The 27,591-nt window shown below is 41.4% G+C and overlaps 1 protein-coding gene across 4 annotated transcripts in view; it reads right to left on the bottom strand.

Annotated features, from left to right (window-relative positions):
- Positions 1 to 27,591, bottom strand: part of COL8A1 (collagen type VIII alpha 1 chain) — a 136,900-nt gene that overhangs the window by 96,709 nt on the left and 12,600 nt on the right. The window contains exon 1 of one of the 4 annotated variants that reach the window (XM_046659685.1): positions 8,071 to 8,185. The exons of the other annotated variants lie outside the window; for them this stretch is intronic. The gene's annotated coding sequence lies outside the window, so the exon portion shown is untranslated. Of the gene's footprint in view, positions 1 to 8,070; positions 8,186 to 27,591 lie in introns of those variants that run through there. 4 annotated transcript variants of the gene reach the window in all.

Below are 27,591 nucleotides of genomic sequence, written 5' to 3'. Positions count from 1 at the left end.
TACAATTGCTGACCTAGTGTTACTGGACACTCTCAGCGAGGGATAGGTGAAGGAAGAGTTGCTGGTGAAGTAACTCAGGGACGGAAATTTCTCCGGATATTAAAAGTACAGTCGACTCCATATTTATGTATCTTTTAGCCACAGTAATTCATCCTGTAAACGTGCTGGCCTATTTTTCCCACTATCCTAAATAGAGATTCTGAGTCGGTCATTGCCATGCCAGAAACAGACTGAACCTTTTCTGTAAACATAAACCAATTTGCAAAAAGAATAGAATAATTCTGGAAAGACCCAGGAAGATCATTTATTTCCTCTCTCTCATTTGACAGACAGGCAAGCAAGGCTGAAAGAGGTTAAGTGATCTGCTCTAGATCATTCACCAAGCTAGTGAGACTGAAGTCTTTGGATTCCCATTTCAAGGCTCTTTATTTGATATCAAGAACTGACTTTCATGTTGTTGATTTCAATAAAACTAGTATGCCACTATTGCCATACGAAATATGAAATGAAATCGCCTTACAGTGAACTGAACTGTGTCACAGAAAGACAGAGGGAGACTCTCCATAATGTAATAAACATATAATTTTCCCATTTTCTGGGGAGTTTAGAGAGCGGATAGTAATAAACCCCTACAAAGAGAACATAGGTGGGAAGCTTGCTCTCTCGTTCTTTTCTTTGCTATTATACAAATGTCACTTCCCATATGTCCAGCTTCCATCTGGATTGAATGCAGAAAAGGGCAGTCAGTAGTAATATTATTTCATATTCTTAAGCTGATCTCCCTTGGCTTTTACAATTACCTAATGACTGTTTTCAAGCACGTCTTGGACTTAGAAGATTGCAAGCTTGGCTCAGAAAGGAGCAGCCTTATTCCTCAGGCTATTTTCTTAAGCTCTGAAAGCTTTAGTGAAATAATGCATTACTGTGTCACATATGGTGCTCATCTCAGATGACTGCTAGAAGCTGCTGAGTTCTATATCCGTAAGAGACATCCATATGTGGGTAGAGTGAGCATGTGTGTCAACATTTAAATGGAGACTGATCTTATGTGCTTTTCATCCCTCAATATTGGGACAGTTTTATTTGTAGTGGCAGAAAGAAAAACTCAAACATATCTTGAAGTATAGGAGAATCAAACATGAACCTTAAATGGTTGGTTTTTGAATAAATTATCTTGTATTTCCCGATGTGAAAAATACTATTTGATAAATTTTTGCTGTTATATTGTTCTCTTTACCAATGACCTCTCTTCAACATTGTAATTACTAGGGAATGTTTTGATGGAGAATTTGAACAATCCTGCCACAAATTTTATTTTTCAAAATCACACCTAAGGGAGGAGGGAAATAGGTCCTGAGAGGCAATACAGTTGCAGAAAAAACCAATAGAAAAATGGAGGTCTAGTTTACTATCTGCGAGGACTTCTGGATGCCCAATGTGCTTACTTTTCTTTGTCTCAAATCTCATCTTCAGCTTGAGTGTGGTGTTGGCAACATATCCTTCTAGCGCACAAGTATAGAATGCCTCTCCTTCCACAGTCACCATTGTCTTCCCTTTCTTAAAAGCCTCCTCTAGGCCAATGAGGAAAATTTCATCCCCGGCACTTAGGTTACACGGTGTATCGAGTCCAAGTCAGCATGGCCAAACAATGGTTGAGAAACAAACCAGCAGCTGTTTGAGAATTATCACTGGCCAGTGACTCAGTCACCAACATCTCAGACAAGTTGTTTTGGGAATTGTATGGCCTCAAGCAGGGAATGGCAAACGTTCACCCACATGTTGAGGAGGCAGGGCAAGGAAGACGGTAATTTGTTCCCCCGAATAAATGTGTTCCACCCACTCCTAGCCACAAGTGAGAGTGCAGGATGGGGCTTCTGGCCTCAAGGGTGGAGTCACACCCGTCCCCCTTGTTTCCTTGTTGGGGATGTTGGGGAGACCAGTGAGATCATGTCTACGAAGTGGATTGACTGGAATGTGCTCATGTTGTCCAATGTAAATCATGCCAGTAAGACATTTTTTAATTTTCCCTTTGTTTTCTCACAACTCTCACAAACCATTGGCAACCTGTGCAGACTGTCCCATGTCCTCAAGTTCGAGTCCTCCTGCCAGCACACTCTGGGTAATTCATTGTGGTCTGTGTGTAAATGGCCAAGTCCTAGCTCTTTGTCTTACAGAGCCTTCCCATAGACACCTGGAGCTGTTCTGAGTGAGGAACTGCATGGAAAAGTACGAAAGAAGGCTTGTAGTCAACCCCAGTGTCTAGCAAATTCAACGCAGAGTCACATAACATTTGAATACTCTAGACCTTGTCAGAGATGGTATTCAGAAGTTCTCTATTAGTTCAGAATTGCTTCTCTAGACACCTTGTACGTTTTCATGTGGTACACTCTAAGATATTCTGCATGAAGAAGCTATCAGATTACATGAAGGATTATGCTTTTAAGAGAGCCAGAAAGACCTTGACTATCATGTATCAGTTTAGTCTCTTTTGGTACTCTCCCTCTGAGACACAAAACCAATTAAAAGCCAGTGGCTTCCATGGAAGGTTTCCTGAAGTCTATTCCTATTTTCTGATGTTGCCAGAGAATCACTGCTGAATTTTCAAATAGCTGTGATAGCTAAGAGAAGACAGGGAGACGAAGAGGAAGAAAGACTTGACTATTGGCCTTAGAAGATGATTATTAAAAATTACTCATATTTACATGGATTTTAGATTTTTAAGCACTTGTCCCATCAGATTATTATTACTCTTACAATAGTCATTTTTTGATGTTTATGTTTTAAACTCCTTTGCATACACCTGCTAAGCTGATGTTGTTAATGCTACTATAAATGGTATCTTTAAAAAAGTTGCATTTTCTGTTTGTTTAATGTTTGTTTATAGAAGTTAATCACTTTTTGAATATTGGACCTTGCACCCAATGGGCTTGATAAACGCACTTATTCATTCTAATAATGAATAATTAAAATTGTTATTTTTTCATTTCCAATTCCTATGCCTTTTATTTCTATTTCTTGCCTTATTGCACTGACTACAATCTCCAGTATAATTTGAACAAAAATGGTGATGGGGGCAACCTTGTCTTGTTCCAAAAATCACAAGTAAGGATAGTACTTGCTATAAAACTTTTCTAAGTATGCCATCAGATTAAGGAAGCCCTCTTGGTTTGCTAGGCACTTTTATCAGCTGAATTTTATCTAACACTTTTTCTGAATCTTTTAAATGTATTATGCGATTTTCTGCTTTTTTCTGTTAATGTAGAGAATTAACACTGATTGATTTTTGAATCGTAAACCACCCTTGCATTCCTGGAATAAAGCCCACTTGGTCATGCTAACGTTGCTTATGATTTTTGCATCTATATGTTGGCTATTTTTCTTTCTCATAATGTCCTTGTCAAGCTTTGGCATAAGATGATGTAGGGCTGGTAGATAATAGCTCTTATTCCTTTTTTCTATTCTCTGGAACTGCTTGTGTTAGATTGGTCTTATTTATTCTTTAAATTCTGGAATAATTCACTGGTGGAACTATCTGAATGTGCAGTTTTCTTTGTGGGAAAGTTTATAAAAAATAGGTTCAATTTCTTTAATAATATTGGACAATTCAGATTTGCCATTTTTTCTGTGTCAGTTTGATAATAATTTCATACAAATTGTCATATTTATTTGCATAAAGTGTTTCATATCTTTCATGATTTTTTAATGCCAACTGATAGTTTACAACATTATTATTCCTATAACCAGTAATAATGCCAAATATAATTATCAGTTCTCTGAAGTCTGCCAAGTCATTTCATAGTGATTACCACATTGATTCATGCCATTAAGCGAGATGAAATAATACTGCTGTGAATCACACTCTTCTTTATCTCTGTGACTTCAAATGTTTACACCAACATAGAAGCACTTCTTCGGACACTGAGAGAGTCACAATTCCAGTTACATTCGTGTTTAGAGGCTGTGGCTTCTGCGAACTGAGCTATACCGCCAACGTCTCATTAATGTTTGAAATCTCACCTTTCAGCTACCTTTTGTTCTTGAGATAATTCCAAGGGTGAGTTGGTGAATGTCTGAATTCCCTGGATGAAGAGTGTGACATTCCGTGGGGACGATAAGGAAAGTTGCTAACTAAATCCTGCTGGGGTCAGACACTTCAACTTCAAGCAGCAGAGCCTACTAATTCTGTCACATAATAGATCACTTTTAGCTTCATTAGTAACTGGCTGGTTGACTTGGGCAAGTAACCAAATCGACTCATTGTACTCTTTTCCAGGACATGAAGTACAGTTAATACGATTTTCCCTTTGTGCATCACTGGTGCTCACAGCAAATAATGATACATCGTATATAGTGTCTTAGGCTCCAGGGAACATCCAGAAGGAAGGTCTTAACCTATGAAGCTGCTAGAGACAGTCCTGATCTTATTGGATTTTTCTCTGGGCCAAAAATTAAGCAGGAAAAAGTAGCCATGGAAAGAGGTCTCTGAGGGAGCGTCACCACCTCCTTTACTGTGCCTCTACCCTTCCAGGCCACGGCCACAGGCGGTCAGGCCAGCCCCATAGTGAAGCACCAAATGGAGCTGTCAGAGAAACTGATGGTGGGAGCATGAGTTCCCTCGGACTATGGATGAAATGATAAGATCAGAAAGAATAACCAGACCAAAGGACACCTCTCTAATTATTCCTAGAGCACCTCATAAGACAGTGAATTTCGAGCTGGAGGAACTGCAGAGGTCCTTGAGTCTGGTCCATAATACTCCCCTGAAGAAAACTGAGCACCCAACGACCACGTGACACCTAGAGTGGAGAAACTGATACTACAGGTGTGTCTTCTTTAAGGAAAACCAGACGCCAGAATTCTAAATATGAAACAGATAAGCTAAAGGGCCATTATTACTTTACAAAGGAATTTTATTATTCAATAAAATAGCCTTCTGCAGCATTCATTAAGCAGCAAATTCCCAATGCATTTAAGAAGGGATTGAACTTGCAAACATTTGATTTTTATGCAGTTTCAGCAACACACTTTTTAAAGAAAGCAAGGTGCACTGATATTCTTTCTGTGACTGGCCATGGCGAGCTGAGTCATATTGCCGGGTGTTTGGCAGAGCACACATCACCAGGGACAATTTATGGCATTTTCCCAGGTGGTGAGTGACCACTCTTGCTTTCACAGAGCCAGAGCTCTGCGGCCAGAATAGAGAGGGTGAGCCACGAGGTGTCTGAGGCAGTGTGGCAGGATATTGCTTTCCTGCTTGTCAGCCACACCTTCAAGCCTTTTCTTTAACGCGTACAATACACTTTATCACAAAGGTATATAAAAATGGAACAGAAGCTGGGTGGAGTAGCAACACCACAGCGCAAAACCTTCACCTCTGAGTTGATGGGTGGAGTGAGCTGGGCGCTCCCGGCCAAGTGTGTTTACCTTGGCCACAGGACCCCCCCTTCCCCCCCCCCCCCCGGGGCTGCAGGGGGTGTGAGGGCCCCCTCTGGCCACAGAGCTAAAGGGTTCTTCTTGTGCCTCAACTCCCTCCCCTCTCAAGAGATTTCCTGTAAGCAGTCTCAACAAGGGTTTCGATTGAAAAAAGGAAGGGGTATTTGCATTTATTACCTAAGTCACCCATTCATGAAAAAAGCAGGAGATGATAAGTGACAACATAGGACTGTTTCTTTCTCTATGCCTCAAGATACTATGCCATGAGATTTGTCCCCAAAACCATGACATCATCAGGCTAGGTTATGGCTAGGAACACTCTCTGAGAGATGTCTGAGCAGAAAGCCTTGTGGAAATCGGAAATATAACAACAACAAATAACACATATTGAGGGCTCTTCGAAGTGCTTTGTATATATCAATTCATTTCGTCCTTATAACAACCCTCTGTGGCAGATATATTATTATCATCGTCATCCCCTTTGTCCCTATGTGGAAACTGAGACACAGAGGTTAAAATGCTTGCCCACAGTCGCACAATCAGTAGTAAGTGGTGGAGGCTGGATTCAAACCTGGGGGCTCTGACTCTAGAACTGAGACTCTTAACACCAATGGTCTGCTACCTGTACATAAAATGAGATTTTAAAAGAAATACCCCCCCAAACCAACAACTGTCTCAGAATCAGAGTGAAACAAAGGCAGGAAAATAAAATAATAATAAAAAAAGAAGAAAAAAATACTTTCTCCCAAAATACTGTTCTTCAAAATTTACTTTCATATAAATAAATGTTAAGGATTAATAATAAACTGTTTAACACCACGAATAATAAACTAATATTTTTTACATCAAAAGCAAAAACTGTTTTAATATATAAAGAGGTATAAAATGTTTTGAGCAGGAAAAATGACTTACTAACTTCCACATTTTCAGAAAAGCTATTGAAATGAGCGGCAGAAAACCTGTGGGCAGTGGTCTCATAACAGGCATTGAGGGGAAGAAGGATATCCCTAATCTCCAAGTCTGATAATTCACTCAGATCCCTTTTTGTCAGAAAATTCAAGGACTTCCACTCTCGATCAAGGAGGGCGACCCCACCCTTCTCCTTCATGTTTTGGTGCCAAAGTCGGTGGTACTAATCTCGGTGTCACCCTTTCGCTAACCACATGTCGTAATGTTGACGGACTTAGGACCTTGTATCATTTTTCACTACAAAGGGTTTCTTAAACATTTTTCAAAGTGTTCACAAAAAATGGAAGAGTCAACAGAAATGAAAGTCTGATAATTCAAACAAGTGAGTCTATTTCTTACTTGTAAAACACTACTTCAAAAAGGTATCTAGCTACAAAAATTCCCAAATTTGTTTTTTTCAGCTACAAAATTGATTTCTGGGAAGGTTGGTTGACTAAGCAGATATAGTAAGCATGTCTTCTAACTCAAAATATATAGTAATGTCAGCTACAATATAAATTAAAAATATTAGCTACAAAGCTGAGTTCAAAAGTCAGAAAGAGAAATCTCCAACTAGCAGGAAATAGAGGAAACTGAAGGCACTGTAGTGAGTGGTGGATACCAAGCAGGCTAAGGGTATAAGAGTGGATGTAGCTTTAGAAGCTAATGTCTAAAGCTCTTTGTACAATGGGGAAATATATCTGGAAGTAGTCTGTCCAGTTAATGAAGGGAGCTAGAAAACTCTGCTCCAGACACAGGCATGGGATACAGCAAGGGGATGTGGCACAGAAACAGATCACCTGCCCTGGGCCATGGGAGGAAAGACTCGTGGAAATCGTAAGTCCACATCGAGACTGCTGTGGGATCTGAATTTGAATAACCCAAGTAGCGCAGAAACACAACCTCAGAGTCTAAGGTAAAGCTGGTCCAGAACTGGGGAAACTTGTAGAGCGCCAGAAAAGGACAATGCAAAACACTCCAAAAGGAATCTCCTCATTTTGGGGTATAATCAGCACAGAGGTAGGAGGCAACTCTCCCTGATGATGAGCTCACAGACAGAAATTACAAAGCACAAGCAGAAACTCACTGCTTACGAAAGAGTTAATTGATGCAATGATGGAAGAATTCTATTAGATAAATTAAACCACTGATAGTGTAGTCACCTAAAAGAGACTTAAAAATAAGTGTATGATGAATGATCAGTGAGAATAGAACGAATAAATTAATAGGAAAAAAGGAGGCCATCCTGAAAAAAGGGCAAATTTTTTTAAGAAAAGAACCAAATATAAATTATAGAAATGAAAGTCATTAAAAATGAAAATATGTTACTAAAATAAAAACCTCAACAGATGGGTTAAACGAAAGACTAGATAAACTGAAGGCATAAGGAAAGAACACAGAATGTAATCCACAGAGAAGAAGAGATGGAAAATACAAGAGAAGGTAAGAAAGCATGGAGGATAGGAAGGAGTAGTTCCGATACACATCTAAGGGAAGTACCAAACCCTTTCTTCTGAATCAAAGTACGTAATGGTTATTTTTTACATAAAAGAAGAGACAATGCCATTTACATATAAGAAATTTAGATATTGAAATAGAGAATAGGTTTTCTACCTCTCTTTTCAATGGCTTTTCTGAAAATGCGGAAGTCACCAATTTTCCCTGCTCTGAGCGGTGGAGACTCGCTACCATTGGTTTCGTCTTGGCCTCTGTGGAGTCCTCAAGCTTCTCCAGCTCTAGATTAACTGCGTCTCTTCTGTGTTAACAGCTCGCAGGCTCTCAAGTGGATACGCCACATAGTTAATCAGTGTACCCTGGAGAGGACAATCAAGGGAATAACTCAAGTCCCCAAAGACCTGCTTTCTCCTCCGGCAGCACGTTGGGAAGAGAGAGTCTAGATAATTGAATATTTACTTCTCTCCAAGTTTGATGTACCTCATTAAGAGCTTTAAGGTTTCTGCCTTCGAACATCCTCTCATCAAAGAATTAAAAAATGTTTCTGAATCTTAAAGCATCTGATAAATTGTCTTTTCTACAATACTCTCAAAGAATGCTTTCATATCACATACATCTTAATTATTACCTTTATTTTTTCATATTTTAAAAATAATTTTATTCCAATTCCTTTGAAATCATCTTCCTTCCCCCAGGATCATGCTCCATATCCTTTAATAAACTGCATCCTCAGGGATTTTGGTTCTGTTGCAGATGGGTAGAAAGAAATTATACTTTTTTTTTTTATAAGATTTTAAAGATTTTATTTTTTTCCTTTTTCTCCCCAAAGCCCCCCGGTGCATAGTTGTGTATTCTTCGTCGTGGGTCCTTCTAGTTGTGGCATGTGGGATGCTGCCTCAGCGTGGTTTGACGAGCAGTGCCATGTCCGCACCCAGGATTTGAACTAACGAAACACTGGGCCGCCTGCAGTGGAGCGCGCGAACTTAACCACTCGGCCACGGGGCCAGGCCCCAGAAATTATACTTTTTAAACACCTCACACACCCGTACGCACACACAGCAGAGGAGACTGGGTGCACCGCAACTGGGGAAGGAGAGCAAGCACACAACCCGCATCCCAAGAGGCAGCGAAAAGAGGCGTCTTTGCTGCTAGACTGAACGCTCCCCCGCTTCCTCTCCAAAAGCTGGTTCCAAGTGGGTTTACCCGTCACCATAGGGCAACAAGATGACTAAATCTGACTACCCTTAGGTCTGACTTCGTACGAATGGAAGAATCACAAACGTGTTTCATGCAAGCACACCTGGCACGCGAGGACAGATACAACCATTACTATTCAAATTCATTTTTGGTTCAAGAAACTTCCCATAATGGTTATGACTTAAAAATATTTGTCATTTAGGTTATCACTGCTAATGTCAGAGTGACATCATCGTTTTTCTTTTCTTTTTTTTCACCTCATTTGGAAAACAAGCTCTTCAGCTGAAATACAAAATATGTCCAAAAATGCTAAGTCTGATATAAATACATGAAATATAAATCATCTCTTGTCTTGGGTCCTGAAGGTTATGAAGTGTGTATGTTCTTGGATCAGCAATTGTACAGGATTTTGCCAGCTCCAGAAGGCTCTGGAAAACTTTTTTCCCCCCTGGAATGAAGGGACAAAACTAGGGGTAAAAACTTCATTATTACCTTATATGTCCGGAAAGTGTTTTTTCCCTTCTCCTCCAAAGAGCTGGTATCACACCTTAGCAATTTCATCTTTTATTTTCATTTCTAGGAGTAGGTATCAGAATGGAAATCTAAACTTTCTGTTTCTTTTCCACCCGATTCTGGCTGTCTCTAGAATTCTTCTTACTATAAACTTTATCCTCCTTCTCTCTCTTAACACTTGTAATTTTATCTCTCCTATCTTTCTTAAAGAGATGAAGGTTGACCTCCATGCTTACTATGTGGGATATGAGAGAGGAATCTCATTTCTAGAGCTACAAAGGCATTTCATGCATTCACTCAACATTTATTGAATATCTACCACGTGTTGGCTTAATGTCTCTGAGCCTTAGTTTCTCCATCTGGAGTCTTCAACTCTAAAATTCACTAATCTTAAGCAAAAAGTGTTCATCCCAATTATCTGATGGTGTGCAATTCCAACTTAACCACAAGAACATTAACAATGTTGTGCATTTACAGACGCTGCTTCTGTGTGGAATGACCTTCTTTCCTCCTTCATTCGTCAGATGACTCCTCATCCTTTAAAATTCACCTCAAATGACAGCCCAGCCTCCTTAGTCTGGTTGAGAGCCTATTCTCTGTGCTCCCACTGCCCTGTGACTTTCTCTTCCACAGCATTTATCATGTTTTACTATAAAAATCTGCGGCAGATAAACCCTCAAGTGGCCCCAATTATCCCTTCCTCCATCTTGTTAACAGACTCTCTCTGTTGCCTTTTTGACTTGCACACTTTGATAAAAAAAAAAAAAAGCAGCCATGCTGGGGGGGCCCACTTAGCAGGGTATTGAGGATGGCCTTCAGAAAACAGCCAGCAAGATGCTGAGGACCTCAGTCCAAAAGGGCGCAAGGCACTGAATCCTGCCAACAACCACATGAGCTTGAGAGTGAATCCTTCTCCACGTGAGCTTTCCGATGAGAACTCAGCCCTGGCTGACATCTTGATTGCAGCCTTGTGAGGCACCTGAACGATGACCAAACTTTGACCTCCTGAAGCTGAGAGATAATAAATGAATACTGTTTTAAGCTTCTAAGTTTGTAGGTCATTTGTTACACAAAAATTTACTTATCGTCAATCTATTTATTTCACTCTCCCATTGGATTATAAGCTTCTTCACACTGGACATCGTGTCTTATTCACTTTTGTATCATCAGAACCTAATACTATGCCTGGCACATAGTAGGTGCTTGATAAATATTTCTTGAACAACGTGGTAGTGAAGCAAGTTCCCTGGCTTTGTAGAAAGGGACTCAGCTTTCCTCCGCCAACTTTATGATCCTCACTGCATTCAAGTTCTGAGTCTCAGGTTTTCTAACGTGAAGCATTAGAGGATTAGACTCAGCTCAAGTAGTTTCCGTATCTCAGTTCTCGTTATAGGTAAGCATCAGTGACGTGTGTGGCCGTATTATATGTTAGCAGATGACTTGGTCTTCAATGTAGGTCTATATTCTGGTATCTTTTTTAACTCTGACGTGCAGAAAGTAGTTATGGCAAGAATAGTATGTTTTTGACTTTTGGAAATGATGGCTGTACTTAAAAGAAACCTCTAAAAGATTAAAGTTAAATAGTGAGAACACAAAAACTGGAAGGAACTCATGAAAAATTGAACTCAGTTTTACAAAGGGCATTTGATGACATGTAGCATGACATTTAACAGCTTTCTTAATTAAATGGACTAAAAACCAGATAACACAATTTTAGACAGGAATTTCTTTTTCCATGCTGACAGGAAACATTTGTTTTGTTTTAGCCAGACTGTTAAAAAAAAATGCTATTTATAATAGCTTTGCCAAAGAGAAAAAAAAAAAGAAGTCTACAAATTCTCATTCATTTCTAACTTAAAAAAAATTTTTGCTGTATTATCTTTTCAAATGTTTCTTCCCTTTCACCGAGTGTTTAGCTGATAGGAAAATCATGATTCACTCCTTGAAAACTGAAGAACAAGACATTTCTCGTTCTCTGGGCCAGCACATATGGAGAAGGTAATTCTTATCAAGCGCATTAGATAGTTCTTGATGCCATCAGTTATCTGTCAGTTAGGGCCACCTTTCCTTCCTCCCCACCCTCTTCCTTAAGTGTTTCTCCAAGGCCAAAAGTCCCAGGCACAGATGATATTGAATTTTTGTTATTTAAAAGAAGAGTCGGTGATGAAGAACATTTTTCTTTTATGTAAGACTTAGGCCCCTCATCTGTCCATCTACGAACATTTTGTTCCTTCTATTTTTAATCTGTACAGACAATCCCTGAAATACCAGTTCCAGGAAGGAATTAACATTCCTCGTGGTGTATCAATACAAGATTTTTGTGTCTCCCCTTAAGCGCACCCTGTCCTATTACTTCCCATCACAAGACAAGGATAGGAAACAATGATCAAATTCACTCTAAAGCACCGACGATAAACTAGCCTAGCAGGGAGCCACATCAGACAGGGAAAAGCTCTTCCTCCCGGTCGCACACGACAGACGGTCTTCTGAGGAAGGCTGTAGAATCCCCAGTGGCGGAATCTTTAAAATAAGAGGAAATCTATTTGTTTAGGTAGAATATTTTTGGAAGAAAAAGTCAAAGAAGATGAAGCTTCCTGATATTTCTTTTTTCTCCACCATTCACAACACAAAAGTAGTTACAAACTATTAAGATCTGCTATTTTTTATTATGTGTAAAACCAGCAATAATTGACCAATGATGCCTCTTGCAATAAAATGAAATAGCTCCATGGCTCAGAATACGGAACCTAGAGGGATAGTTTAGGGAGCTCAGAGTTGCTTTAGGTCATAGCCTATCGCAGCAATTAGAATTAGGGGTTTGGAACCAAACAAATGTGCATTCAGATTCAGGTTCTATTGCTGACTGGCCAAGCCACACGCTGTGCAAGTTACATAAGCTTCCTGAAGCTGTTCCTTCTTCCCCAAATTGCAGATTATGATTCCTTCCATATAGAGTTGTTGTGAATACAAAATAAATTAATCACATAGGATAAATGCTCTCCATAGAACCTGGTACAGAATAGACAATAAAACTGAAACTGACAGATGAGGAAAAAGACTAGAGGTTAATACTTGCCAGGGATGTGTGGTTAATTACAGAACTTCGATAGAACAAAAGTGATTTTTTCCCATAAACTCAAAGTTTCATTTTACAACTATCCTTTTATTTCATTGATACAGCATTTGTGTGAGAAAAATAGATGTTGTCCCTTGTTAGTGAAAGAATGAGAAAGTACTGAAAGGGAAATTGGTTTATATAAGGACGTGAAACAAGTTTCAATGGAAAGTTGAAACCAACAAAATTAGATTAATTCTCCCTCCCCCCAATAACGTTCCACACTAATCTGAACTTTTGTTCCCTGAATGCACATATTACAGAGGGATGTATCTCATATGTTCACTGAAGATCGAAAAAAAGCTAGTGAGACAGAATGTGAAAGCTAAAACCACACGGACTGCTCCACTTTACTTATCTGCGTTGTGGCAGAGAGAGAACCCAGCGACAAGGCCTTCAATGTGAATCGAATCCACAGGAGGAGGATTCTTAAACATCTGTAAATTGTGGCCTAGTGTTTCTGTTTTAGGATTCTGGTGGCATTAGACTCCAGGAGCTCATGAGACATTTTAAAGCCCAAGGAGCTTGCAGCAAACAGAGAAAAAAGACTGTGTTGTTCCCAAATGTCTCTGTTTTTAATTTCCCCTGAAGCATGCATTTCATTTAAAAAATATTATCCCCGTTCTCTTCTCATATGAAAGATTTTCTGATGACCAGAGCCTTTGGAGAAGCCCAGCCCTGAACCCCGTGAAGGTTCAGAGTGGGGTTTACGAACTCTCGCCTGGGTCTCAAGTCTCCGTGATTTCATGAGGATTCACGACATGATACCCACAAGCTTCTTTCAGCAGGTTTCACTTTGGAGCCTAGAATTTCTGGTCAACAGCTCCAGGACCTCATCCTGTATTGAGAATTTAATAAGTATTTATTGAGTGTCTCCATCGCTGCTTACAGGACAAGGCACTATGCTAGGCCCTGAGAGAGATGTAAATGTAAAAGAATCTCTTTTTGTAGCATAAATAACAGGATATTGGTGGGACTTCTCCTGTTGTGCTCAAATTGACGTGTAGGGTCCCAGTTGAAAACAAAGAGATGGTAAATCCAAAAAGATTCACCAGTTGCTCCTCACAGCCCAGTGTGGCCTTACTAGGGGACCCCAGAAGTACCAGCCCTGTGGTAACCAAACCTAATGTTTCCTCTCCTCCCTGGCCCTCTAACCCCACTCTATCTAAGAAAGTACAGAAGATGGGGAGAGGTGGTGGCTGAGAACATCCGCCTGTGGGGGACTCGGGGTTCATGGTGAGAAGGTGATCCTGTGGGAGGGAGGGGGACGTAGGTGCTCTCCACTCCCCAAGGCTGAGTGAGTGGCTGGGGCCAGAGAGTGGGGGCTCCCAGAAACTCTCTTATAAAAGCTGAGACTGCCTGCAAGAAGGGAGCCTGGTACCCGCTCCCCAAGTTTCCAATCAGAGAAATGGGACTATTGAGGATGAGGGGGCATAGAGCAGCTCCCATTCCCACTTTTGGGTGTGGCGAAGACGTGTTAGTTTCTTGGGAATCAGGAGGACTTCACAGAGGTGGCAGTTACCCAGCAAAGATGTTTCAGTCAATGGAAAACACACTTCAACTACAGCAGGTTAAGTAACACAAACAAAGCCAGTCCATCCACTCTTCCACCTCCTACCCCAAACACTTGAGGAGCTGGGCCTCCACAGGGGGGATTGAGAGCAAGGGTGTTAAAACCAGAGCCTGGCACGCCCAGCCTGCACAACAGGGTGCTGGGCCGAGAGGAGGAATGAAAGAGCAGAGTGCAAATCTAGCATGGATGAGAGGAGAAAGATCTGCATTGCATTTGAGGTTGAAGCTTTAAACTGGATTGAGCCTTTAATTGCTGAAAATGACCAGAAAGTTACAGAATCTACCTGGGTAACGTCACTAAAAGACAGCCAAAGATGATTCAGTGGAGCAAGTCTGAACGCTGTCACTGGAGAAAAACCACCTTGTTACATGCAGTCGTAGCAGTCAAGCGCGGACGCTAGGCCTGGCACTGCTCTGTGCCTTGGGGACACAGCAACTGGGGAACAAAATAAAGTCCCTGCTCCTTAGAGCTTACGTTCAAGTGGGGAGAGACAGACAACAAAAATCAGACAAGGGTGTAGTTGCATACTGGACCCTACACAACCACCTTGCCAGGGTGGGAGAATGTACTTCCAACATTCATGCAATGTCACAGAATTCTACTCTGATCCCAGGGATAGACTCGGCTCTGAGGCTGCTCTACCCACGGTGAGTATCTGATAACGAGGGGTAGGCCTTTTTTGTTGGAACCCCCAAATCAATGAACTGTGATGGAATGTCCAATGGAAGCAGAAAATTGTGGTAGGGGAATTTATAGAATTGGGGAAGGATGAGGAAAAAACTTGAATCATTTTTTCTTAGCTGTATGGAGAAATTTTAGAAAATATTCTAGATTTTTAAAAATTCCAAAGAAACGTCTTCAATAAGAGAACCCAGGTGCATCCCTTTCTGTGGGAAGAAAAATCTCACCATTTTCACCCCTTTTGCATCGAGCTTGTTTCCTCTAGTGTACACTTTTCATGATTTCAGAAGTCCAAAAAAATGATGGTGGGCATGGCTGGAAAATAAGATTTAAAGGTCAAAGAGTCAGACATCAGCTTACCTTGGGATTTGGTAAATTGAGAGAGCTTATTGCAGTGAAAAAACAAAACAAAATACCACCGCCATCACTTTGGCCAGAATTCTTTAAAAAAAAAAAACCCAAACTGTGTATTTGCTTGAGCTCTGCTGCCTCACGTGAAGACACATTATGGGGACAGGAAACAAGAATTCTGAGAGGCCTTAAAGAAAACAGAAAAGGAATGTGAACCATTCACCTTGGCATGTGCTGTGCTGGAAGAAACCAATATGTGGTCAGTCTGAAGACTTTCAAAGGGACACCGTGTTTGTGATGGTCAGTAAAAGTGAGGAGTGGACCACGGTAGATGTTGACTCTGATGAGGAATGAGTAAGTGCTCCTCACTATTTTCAGGACTTATGATCAAATACCTGAAATCCTTCTACACCTGGACTTGGCAGAGTGGATTCTCCTGCCTACGGTGAAAACACGGCACCATTCGGGAAGTTGAAAGAATGTATCCCAGTCAGAGATGCCACTGATTCTCTTTTGAGCAGCTCAGCCACAGGTGCTTGGTTGCTCCACGTCCCTTCCCAGCAGCTGTAGATGCAACTGAGAGAGAGACTTCTTGGAAAGCCAGTGGGTAGAGGGCAAAATTATCTAACTCATGATTTCAAAGCTGAGTTGATGCAATTCTTTGAGGAGAAGCCTTCGTTCGAAGACCTTCTAAGTCTGAGTTACGGGCCCCCAACTCAGCGAGCTAGCACCCTGGGATTCCTTTACCAAGATACAGTTCACATTGTCTTGTAATTGCTTGTTTTCTTTATCTCCTTCAACTGAGTAGGAACCTTGATTCTTTTGCTGATCAATAAATCCCCAGGGCCTAGTACAGTCCTGGCTCGTAGTGGGTACTTAATAATTATTTCCTGATTGAATGGAGGAAGGAAGAGAAGCTCTGAAGGAGGGACACAGCTTTGCTGGTTCAGCTCTGTCTGCTGTCTGAGCCTGCGGTGGACGTTGTCCCTCCTATGTCGATAGAGGAGGTTGGCATAGACACTTTGCAGAGGCAGAGTGGAAGGATCAGGCTGCTTGATCATATAATGGCAATTTGCTGTCCTTACAAGTACAGAGTGCAATCCATGGCCTCTGTGTTCTGATCTTTGTCTAGAAGTGACGGCTGGCTATTTTTAGGCTCAGTCAAATTTGTTGTGACGCACAACAAACATGTATGAGCCAAATCTGAAGAAAACAAGGGACTGCATATCTGAAATTACTGAAATATTAAAAAATATAAAAATGCAAATGCCAGTGTGGTTAAGAACCTAAGGTCACTAGTGCGGGACATGGAGCTCCATCTGGCTCTCCTGACTCCAAGTGCGGTGCTATTTCCACTCCACCACTGACTCACAAGCCTTTTGTGGGAACATATGAAATATTCCTGCTTTGTCCATTGATATCTGAAAAGTATTCCAACAATTTTGGGTCACTTAATTGTTGTAGTTCCCACTTCTCTCCAAGGCAGCCTAATATCCACCATGATGGACACCTATAAGTTGTCTTAAAAGCTTTTAAGTTGCTTGCTTAAATTTGTAATAGCTATACATACTTGAACATTTTTCAATCAATTCAGAAATGCAGAGATAAAAATTGTAAGTACTGCCCACCCACCCTCCTCACCATCTCCCAGAGTGTAACCCCAGTTAGCAGTCTGATGTGTACCACTCAGTCCTTTATATGTTCATAAATACACACAGCCACTTACATATGTAAATGCATACGGACATGTATACAGCTTTTCTAACAAGAAAGAATGGGATCATTGTTATGGGTTTGAATTGTGTTCCGCCAAAATTCATATGCTGCACTCCTAACCCCCAATGCCTTAGAATGTGACCTTACTTGGAAACGAGGTTGCTGCAGATGTAATTAGTTAAGATGAAGTCATACTGGCGTAGGGTGGGCCCTTAATCCAATATGACTGGTGTCCTGATAAAAGGGGGAATTTGGACACAGAGATAAACATGCACACAGGGAGAACACCATGTGACGATGAAGGGAGAGACAGCGGTGTTGCATCATCCACAAGCCAAGGAACAAGGAACGATAAAAACTGCCAATAAACCATCAGAAGCTAGGACAGAGGCATGGAACATATTCTTCCTCACAGCGCTCTGAAGGAGCTAACTCCTGTGACCTCTTAGTCTTGCCTTCTGGCCTCCAGGACTGTGAGACAATAGATTTCCATTGTTCTAAGTCACCCAGTTCGTGGTACTTTGTTATGGCAGCCCTAGCAAACTAATACAGTCCTTATAAGCACGCTGTTCTGAAAATTGGTTTTGGACTCAAAACATAGACCCTGTACTTCTTTCTAAGTTAATATATGCATACATACAACATCTTTTCAATGGGCGCATGGAGTTCTATTCAGTGGCTGTTTGCCATCTGAAGTATTTGCATGTTTTCTTTATTTTTTCAGTATTACTGTAATTAACACCATTATTCTTTTTTTCAATTGTGGTAAAATGCACATAACACAAAACTTGCTGTGTTAACCATTTTTAAGTATACAGTTCAGTAGTGTGAAGTGTATTCACATTGTTATGCAATCAATCTCCGGAACTCCTTTCATCTCGCAAACCTGTCATCCTACACCCATTCAGCAACAACTCTCCATTGCCCCCTCCCCTCAGCCCATGGCAACTGCCTTTCTACTCTCTGTCTCTATGAATTTGAAGACTCTATGTTCCTCATATAAGTGGAATTGTACAGTATTTGTATTTTGGTGACTGGCTTGTTTCACTGAGCATAATGTCAAGTTTCACCCATGCGTTAGCATGTGTTAGAATTTCATTCCTTTTCAAGGCTGAGTAATATTCTATTCTATGTGTATACCACATTTAGTTTATCCATTCATCCATCCATGAATGGACACTTGTGTCATTTCTACCTTTTGGCTACTGTGAATAGTGCTGCTATGAACATGGGTGTACAAACATATCTTTGAGACCATGCTTTCAATTCTTTTGGATATATACTCACAAGTAGAATTGCTGGGTCATATGGTAGTTCTATTTCAAATTTTTGAGGAACCATCATATTGTTTTCTACAGTGGCTGCACCATTTTACATTCCTACCAACTGTGCTCAGGGTTCCAATTTCTCCACATCCTTGCCAACATTTGTTATTTTCTGTTTGTGTTTTTTTAAATAATAGATATCCTAGTGGGTGTGAGGTGATATCTCATTGTGGTTTTGATTTGCATTGCCTTAATGATTAGTGATGTTGAGCATCTTTTCATGTACTTGTTGGCCATTTATATATCTTCTGTGGAGAAATGTCTCTTCAAGTCCTTTGCCCATTTTTAAATTGAGTTGTTTATTTTTTTATTGTTGAGTTGTAGCAGTTGTCTGGATATTAACCCTCTATCAGATATACAATTTGCGATTTTTTTCCCCATTTGATAGGTTGCCTTTTCACTCTGTTGACTGTCTCCTTTGATGAACATCATCCTTCTTTTTTTTTTTTTTTTTAAGATTTTATTTTTTCCTTTTTCTCCCCAAAGCCCCCCGGTACATAGTTGTGTATTCTTCGTTGTGGGTTCCTCTAGTTGTGGCATGTGGGACGCTGCCTCAGCGTGGTCTGACGAGCAGTGCCATGTCCGCGCCCAGGATTTGAACCGACAAAACACTGGGCCGCCTGCAGCGGAGCACGCGAACTTAACCACTCGGCCACGGGGGCCAGCCCCAACATCATCCTTCTTATATCCTAAGACAAACGTATTTCTGTAGGATAGATTCTTGGGGTCGAATTACTAGTTCAACTTCCAGAAGTTGTGCCAATTTAGACTGTTACCAGAGTGTAAGGTAAGTGTATGACCGTTCCCCCATCTCTATTGTCAGTACTACATAAGAGATATATTTTAAAAATTGACACAGACATTTAAAAGTATATTTTTATACATAGCTACTCTGTTCTTCAAACAGTAAAAGCCTTTTGCATCACGATTAGCTATTAAACAAACTTGAGTCAAATCACGTTCCCTGGAACTTTAACACGTACATACAGAAAAAACTTATAATTCAGAAATAGGTTCTGCCCCAGCCCCAGGGTAAAAAGCTTTTAGTTTATTTTTACTAAAAGCTCTATAATTAGTCCTTTTACCTCAAGTGATCTACTTTAATGAATGCTGCCATTTTACATATTGAGTAAATAAATCCACTCCAATTCATAGCTAGAAAAATTATAGGAGAAGCCAGTATGCCAGAATGATTCAGCGTATGCCAAGGATTCAATCTCTCCACCCAGGATTCTTCGCATTGCCCGCCCCACTGCACCACCACAGATCTCCAGCTCCAGGGGCTGGAAAGGCTGATGAACGAAATGTCTGACACTGGGATGAAGGCTGATGATGCCCCACAGATTTGGTGGGAGCTGGGGAGCTGTGTCACTGTGAGAAAAGGACCTGGCTCAGGAGGATATTTAACTGTTGTTATATTTTTTAAAATATTAATTATAGGAAGAGAATCATGCTTTTAGGCTTTGGGACTAGACAAGGGACAGGCAATGAGCTTCTCCCCTTAAATCAAAGCACCTGTGTACAGAAAGGCATTTGCCGTTCCTGCACTGACAGCAGGGAGGTTATACAGAGCCACGGTGCCCTTACATATTTCCTTTTCTTTCCCTGCTGGAACTTTCTGTACAGAGCACTTGTGATGGACAAACCACACTTGTGGACAAGCACCCACGCTCCTGCGTGGTTCCATGTTGGAACCCAAGGGTCTCACTGTTCCTAAGGTCCTCCGTTGCAGGTTATTAAAAACCAGAGAAGGGGAGCCTGACGCTTCCATATGGCTTTTCTAGTTTATTGGCTCTATTTGCTTGTAAAAGTATGTTTTCAATTACACTTAAAACATTTGATTCAAACAACTTTGGGAAAGTCAAGATGTATTGTTTTCTCTGCCCATATCACATACATTCTGGGTTTATCGGGCACTTAAGGTACAGTGCGCTGATGTCAAATGGCCAGTGACAGAACAGAGTCTTGGGAGGAAGGTGAAGAGTAATCTTCAGCTATAAATAATAAAAGAGTAACAAAAATCAGTGTTTATTACGGACACGTTGTGAGCATGACAGATTACGGGCAAGACCATAAATGACAAAACTATATGTAAAACCCAAAGGAAAAAATGAGACTGCTTGGAATACAAGATCAAAACAGGAAATGTTGGTTTGAGGTGAACCACTTTTCCTCAGATAGAACTTTCTAGACTTTTTTTTAGCCAGCCATATCTAATTATTTTTCTTTGACAATAATGCAAAATTGGAAAGGGCTTTAAAACCACAGGCTCAATGGGGCTAAAGGGGACATTTTTGTTTTCCTCAGAGGAGTAATAACTTACAATAAATTCTTCATAGTTAGTATTAGCCTTTTGTGCAGGTCCCGGACAAAGGAATATTCCTTTATTGAATGTTGGTTAAACATTCATCTGTCCAGACAGAATGCATAGACGGAGTACTGGGCCAGGTTTCAAACAGGAGAAGGGAGGCTGCAGGGAGAAGTTAAATGGGGGTTATGACTAAGGTGCCATGAAAGCACCCCGCGCACCCCTACATGTGACCCTTGCTGGAACCTCAAGGGCCAGCCATGAGAGCCAGCTCTGCATTAGCTCATCACGGATGAACCAGGGCAAGGTACCCTTGCCCATGAGTCATGTACCACCTGCAGAGCCACGGGGGGCTCCAGGGCCGAGCTGGCTACCACCAGGGAAGGGTGTCCACTTCCTGCTCTTGCTCTCCCTGCTCACCCTGCTATCGTCGTTGTTCCCGCTTCCAGCCTGGGACTTTAGTGTGCATTATTATTCACCTGAGATGCTGGCTAAAAAATGCAGATTCCTGGCCCCGGCCATGAGATTTATTAGGGCTAGCTGGGGACATGGAATCATGAGGCAGGTAGGTCCTGGATGGCGCTGTGACACACTCTGGGAACTCTGCCCAGGAGGAGGATGAGGGTCTGGCAGGTACTGAAATGCTCAGTCCTTGCTTGCCCTGATCACTAAGGGCTGCCTTAGACCTTTTCTTCCTGCCTTACACTCTCAGCTGCTAAAGATTTCTTGATTGACTTCTTTGACCAGACTTTTGACCACTCACTTTTCCTAGAACCCTGGCTGACCCTTGACTCTTGCTTTGTCTCCGATATCTGTGCTTCTCTGATTATCATTTGTGTATCCTTTATTCATTCTTTCATTCAACCAATATTGAGTACCTATGCTTGGTTTCAGGCTCTGTGCTGGGGAGCCACTGCTAAGTAAGACAGACTCAATTCAGGCCATCATGAGGTTTATAGACCAGTAGGAGAGACAGTCAGTTAATTAAACAGCTACGAGAGTGCGAGATGCCATAGATAGATGTTGGGGCAAAGTGAGAGCACATGTAGGGGCACTGAATCCAGTCCAGGGGTTCAAGGAAGGCTTCTGGGAATAGTTGGGAGGGGATGAGCAGGCAGACTCTCCCAGGCAGAAAGACAGACAGTGTGAATGAAAGCCCTGAAGGATAAGAGAGACCACACTTTCAGAGAAAACTGTGACTATAGTGTAGAGTAAGGCTGGTGACAGCAGGTGGCATGGCAAGAAATGGAGTTGGAAAGAGAGGGGCAGGCTCAGACCCTGAAAGGCCTTGTAACTCCTGTGACGGGGGCCGGACTCTAATTTGAGAACCATGAAACACCTCTGAAGAATTTTAAACACGGCTGAGTCACAATCTGGTCTGCGCTGGAAAAGAAAGCCATAGCTGCAACGGTGATCTCAGAGTGAGTGCCCAGAAGGCAGGAGGCTGGGAGGAGGAGCCGCCAGGAAGCCTGTGAGGGAACAGACCCAGGCAGGGAGGGGCTCCTCCACTGTAACAGGAAGGGGGAGCAGAGGACAGGTGGCTCGCAGGGACGGTCAGCTGAGAATGTTTTTACAGAAATGTCCTGCCAGGGAGGAAAGAGTGAAGACATCTGGAATGTCCTTAGAGCACCTGACACAAGGAGAGTTTAGCACTGAGATAAATCCCGCAGTTGGGTGGTATGTAGGGTAAGCCAGGGGCTCAATCTCATCAGCCAAAGAATGACACTAGACATTTAGAAACATACCAAAACTATTATTTTTTTTTTCAGATTGTATCTTTAAGATTTAAAACAAACAAAAAAAGACTGAAAAAATAAAAGATTAAAAAAAACACATTAAGAAGTCAGGAGCATACTGAGTCTTGCAAACAAGTGAACATACACGGAAGGGCTTGTGCCCTCTAAAGTCATCCGACCATATTAGATTGTGACAGATGTCAAGAAAGCAACATCTAAGAAAACAGAAAGCAGGACATCTGATCAACCTCAGGAAGTAGTAATGAATTTGTGTCATAAATCTTAGTGAGGACTCTCGGCGCACCTTCTGCTTGCTGAGCCACGTAGACCTTTTCCTCTGGAAAAGGAGTGGGGTCAGCTTTTCTAGGCACAAAGCTACACCATTTTCCTTTTTGTCCTAAAAGCAAGTGTAGAGGATTGGAATTGGCCACTCCAAAATATCCCTCTTTGGCAGTAGGATTATTTGGGGCTGGTTACTTTTAAAATCTGCAGACATGAGAGAAACTCTGAAAAGAAGAAGTTACCCTTTGTAAGAGACATCTACATTTGTGCCGGAAATCTCCATCTGTAAAGGTGTCTCCCTCTCTGTACCAGGAAGAGGGAGATGACCTTATCTCTAGTAACTCTTATCAATGCAGAAGGCAAGGACTCAAATCTGCATAATAACCTTACTCTTGTTTACGGTGCTTTTCTGGTCATCTCCCATAACTGACCCCACCACCCCCAACATCCTCCTTTGTCTTTAGCTGAGGATGGTATTTAAGATGAGAACCTCCGCCATTTTAGTGAGTTGCTCAGTTTTCCTGAGTCTCTCCCGTGTATACACATTATAAAGCTTTGTTTGATTTTCTCCTGTTATTCTGTCTCATGTCAATTTAGTTCATAGTCTGGCCAGAAGGACCCAGAGTGAGTAGAGGAAATGCCTTCCTCCCCTTTGCAAGTTTAAACTGAGAAACCATCTATGGCTTGAATGAGTAAGATCTGAAAAGAAAAACCCACTCAAGATCTCACTGAGAGGCCAAGCTCAGCCCCTTCTTTCGTCAGGAAGTTCTGACAACAGGACAGGCCTTCCACAGAGCTGCACGCCCAAGTGGATTTCTCCCACTCAGGCGGGACGCTGCATGGGGTCGGGCAGACTTGGAACGCACCGTTCTTTCTGCTAAGGATGTTTTTCCACTCCTGGCCTTCCAAAACGCGGAGTTCAAAGCTTCACCACCACTTTTTTATGCGGGAGCAAATTGACCACAACACTATTAGAAAAAGACGTGAGTCAGGGTGTTTGGCTCTTCGTTTCTTTGTGGTGTTCTCTGGAAAGAAAGATTGTAAGGAAAGAAAAGTAGGAAAAGAGAGACTGATTTTCTCTGCATCTTTTCCTTGAGGGGTGTTCGCTTAAAAAATGATAACCCAAATCAGGCTATTACCGGGATTTATATTAAGCATTTCCAAGTTTTGAAACAGGAACAAAGTCCACTAGGCCCTTGTGAGGTAAGCTTTCGTTTTACCCATTACGCAAGTAGAGAAACTGAATCAGGGAGCAGCGAGGGGATTTCCCAGGTCTCACTGCCCTTGATGACAAGAAAGCAGAAACTCCAGGTTTTGGATTCCAGGTAACCACTTTGATGGTGCTTTCATTGGAAGATGACAACCAAAAAGTTAATAATCTGTTATACCGCATGTTAGGGAGATGAGGTTTTCTAGCTTAACAGGAATTCCACTTCCTATGATTTATGTATATATATTTGTATGTGTCTGTGTGTGCATACACACTCACACATGTTAGAAGAGCCTCAACTTCCCTGAATCTTTAGGGAATGAGACATTTCAGGTAATTAAAATTTTCCCAATAGCTGATATTCGACATCCATAAGGATCAAAATATGTTTGTTTGGCTATGACTTAAAAATATATAATTTCATTAATTCTTAGATGATGCTACTAAGTATGTCAATATTCATATGCAGCTGTGATTCAGTCATTCCCTCAGCGGCTTCCTAAGGGTAGGAAACCATTTGTCTCCTCAGTGAACGTCAGCAGGCTTTGAAAATGATCCAGTGAGGGCTTCACACGCTGGCTCATGAACTTGAGCCCTAATGACCACTGTCTTTATTCTTGGAATACTTTTGACTTACTTCTTGTCCTCAGTTGTGTTCTGTAAGGTTCAAGTTTTCAGGAATTGGAATTCTAGATAAATGAAAAGTTCCTTAAATACATTTTAATTCTACAACTCAACTAGGAATAATTTCATTTTTCTCCAGTGATTCAGAAGCTTTCATCCAACAAGCATTTACCGAAAGCAAAGGGCCTGACTGTCCCAGGGCCTCGGGATCTCTCAGCGTCTCAGGCTCATTCCTGGGACCTTCAGCATTCACTGTACCTTGTTGACAACAAAATTAAGAAGACTTCATAACAATTTTAGTTGACAGAATATCAGGTAAAAGATAGTTTACTGTTTTGTACATTTTTATATGTGTGTGGTGAAATTCTGAAAATATGTCTATTAAGGTGCTGACTTGTTATTTTTTGCCACCTAGGGAGTGAGGTTGAGCTTGAATCTATTACCTTCGACAGTCTTGAGTGAGTGCCTTTTGCTGGGTGGGGACGGGTGTGTCCTAAGGACACTGGCCCCAGGGAAGTCTCACCACACATTGATTAGCATGAAAATGCACAAAAAGTGGCCTCCCCTTTGAAGAAAAAGAAGTAAAGCGGTTTGCACACTCCCTGTGCATTTATGCTCCACGTGGCTTTTTACTGATTTCTATGCATTTCAGCTGCAAACCGCAGGTGCGGGTGGAGGAGTCCCCGATGGCGTCTAGCACGGGGCTTCGAACATGGCAAGTCCCCAAAAGCTATTTGTGGAATAAATGAAAAAGTGAGGTTGAGACTGGAATCCTAAATAGACAAAATGAGTAACTGAACTTGAAGCACAAAACCTTTTAAAACTTTTATGGCCTTTCTTCCTTAGTCTCAATGAACTAAAATGCTTTCCCCTATAGCTGGCAATTCCTTTATTCTAACAATGGGCTTCTTAGAGCCATTTTTTTGAGGGAGCCTGAATTGAAAGGTTTCCTGATAATTAAGGCATGGCGATAAACGGGTTAGGGCATTTTTATCAGGAAAATGGAATTCATGTAAGGTAGGTTTCTGATGTGTTGACACTGAATATTGTAGGGAGTATGCACATGGCTTACGAAGATATATTACTGCATCGAAATGCAGGGGCCAGGATGCATTCAGGATGCTGGCAGCCTCAATGGGAAGGCAGCATGCAACTCTGGAAGCCCACAGGATGAGCTAAGACCTTAGATGAGACACCCAGGACAGCCATCTTTTTCCTGTTGATGTCACAGCTGCCCTGACATGATGTGCATTGTGCATCGCCATGGTGAGGGGAGGGGGGCGGCCCGGCACTGGGCATTCATGCAATCACAGAAATTCCCTCCTTTGGGGAACGAGTGGGGAGACTGAGGTAGTGCCATTGAGTGCAAGCAGACAAACAAATAACAACAACAACAACACACACACAAAACCAACCCTCCTACCCTCCAAAAACCAAAAGACCAGAAATATTATTCAGTCCATTAACAGCCCATACTGTCACCACAATGAGCTCATAGTGGTACCCCGGAGTGGGAGACGGGGCTCCAGCAAATGGACCACGAGGCAGAGGTCCTTGGTGCCCCTGCCTGCAATAGGAAAAAAGCAACACGCCAAGTTTCTACTCCCCTAAATGCTCACTATCCTGGCACTGAAGGAAGCATTCAATAACCTATAGTCACTATTACCAAACAGCTTTTACTGAGCACCTTCTGAGTGCCAGACACTTCCTCACATATCATCTTACTTAACATTCACGACAATCCTGAGAGGCAGACTTATTGCAAAACAGAGGAAGGGAAGACTCTGAATCTCCCTGTCTTGCCCAGCGTGGCTGCGTTGCTAGGGGGCAGAAGTTTGGGACTTGACCTCGTGACTTCTTACGCTAAATTCAGTGCTTTCATTCACACACGACAGTGGCTTCTCATAGAGGATTTAGGAGCTTAATTTTTTCCCCATAAATGGCATGCATTTTGGCATTAATTAAAAGGAGGACTCTAAAATACCCTTTAAAAATTACAGGCAGGTTTAAAATGGATTTGTGTTCTTTAAAATCATAAACTATACAGACGACAACCTACCCAACGATTCCTGCTGATCGTCAGTGGCATTTCCTGTGTGGTTGATCCTTCCGCCACTGCAGATTTGCTTGTCCAGAGACTAGTAATAGGATGTTGGGAATGATTCTTTGGGGATAAAATGTCAGTGACATAGCAGTTACAGAGGAGGGCTCAGGAATCTGATCTCCTGGTTTCTCATCCCGGTTCCTTTACTTATAGCCATGTGACTCGGAGGCAGTTACTTAACCTCCCTCACACTGTTTCCTGTCTTATAGGACAAGTGATCAGGAGAAAATAAAATAAGATTAAAAAAAGGTTTCAGCATTCTGCTTGGCACAGAGTAAAACTTCAATATACACTAACTGCTATCATTGTTGGATTCTATCTTCTTGAAAAGCACATTCTCAATCACTGAACCTGGTTTACTAAGCAACCCTTATAGGTCATTCCACTTTCCTTTGATGCAGTTTCTCACTTATGCTGTCAGGATGTTCTAGACCATTCCTGGGTGTGATACTGTGAAGGTTCAGCCTAGATTAGTAGAAAGAAGAGGACTTCAGGAATGGGGTGATCCAGGTTCCTATTCCAGCTCCAATACTCACTGTCTAAATGATGTGAAATTTACTTAATCTTTCTAAACCTCTACTGCCTCATGTGTACAATGTACATAAAATCCTTCTCTAATTCAAATGAAGGAGTATAGAAAATTCATGTCAAACTGTAAAATTTCTCTACAAAGGTTAATTAGTATTATCATCACTATCTTCATGTTTAAAATTTCACAAATGAAGATGCTTACTAACACTCTTGCTGATGTGGTGATAGTGAATTCTATTTCATAAAAACAAGATTTTGCTTTTCTCCAGTGTTCTTGCTCTGTTGAAAAGGAGTTATGGATTCTTTCTTTAGCCACTGGCTCCTGTCTGCAGATGAGAATTTTATTTACATGTATTCAAATGTGATTTCAACACATGGTGATTCTTTTATGACTAAATATAAAAAATTTACAAGTTAAATGTTATTGCTATCTTTACCATTTACTCAAAAGCTTGTTATGCTACAATCTGTAAATATTTTACAAGGCAG

The sequence above is a fragment of the Equus quagga genome, chromosome 4 (assembly GCF_021613505.1).
Source record: "Equus quagga isolate Etosha38 chromosome 4, UCLA_HA_Equagga_1.0, whole genome shotgun sequence".
Classification (NCBI taxonomy): Eukaryota; Metazoa; Chordata; class Mammalia; order Perissodactyla; family Equidae; genus Equus; species Equus quagga.
Note: the sequence above shows the minus strand (reverse complement) of the source record. Positions and strands in the feature narration are given on the sequence as shown.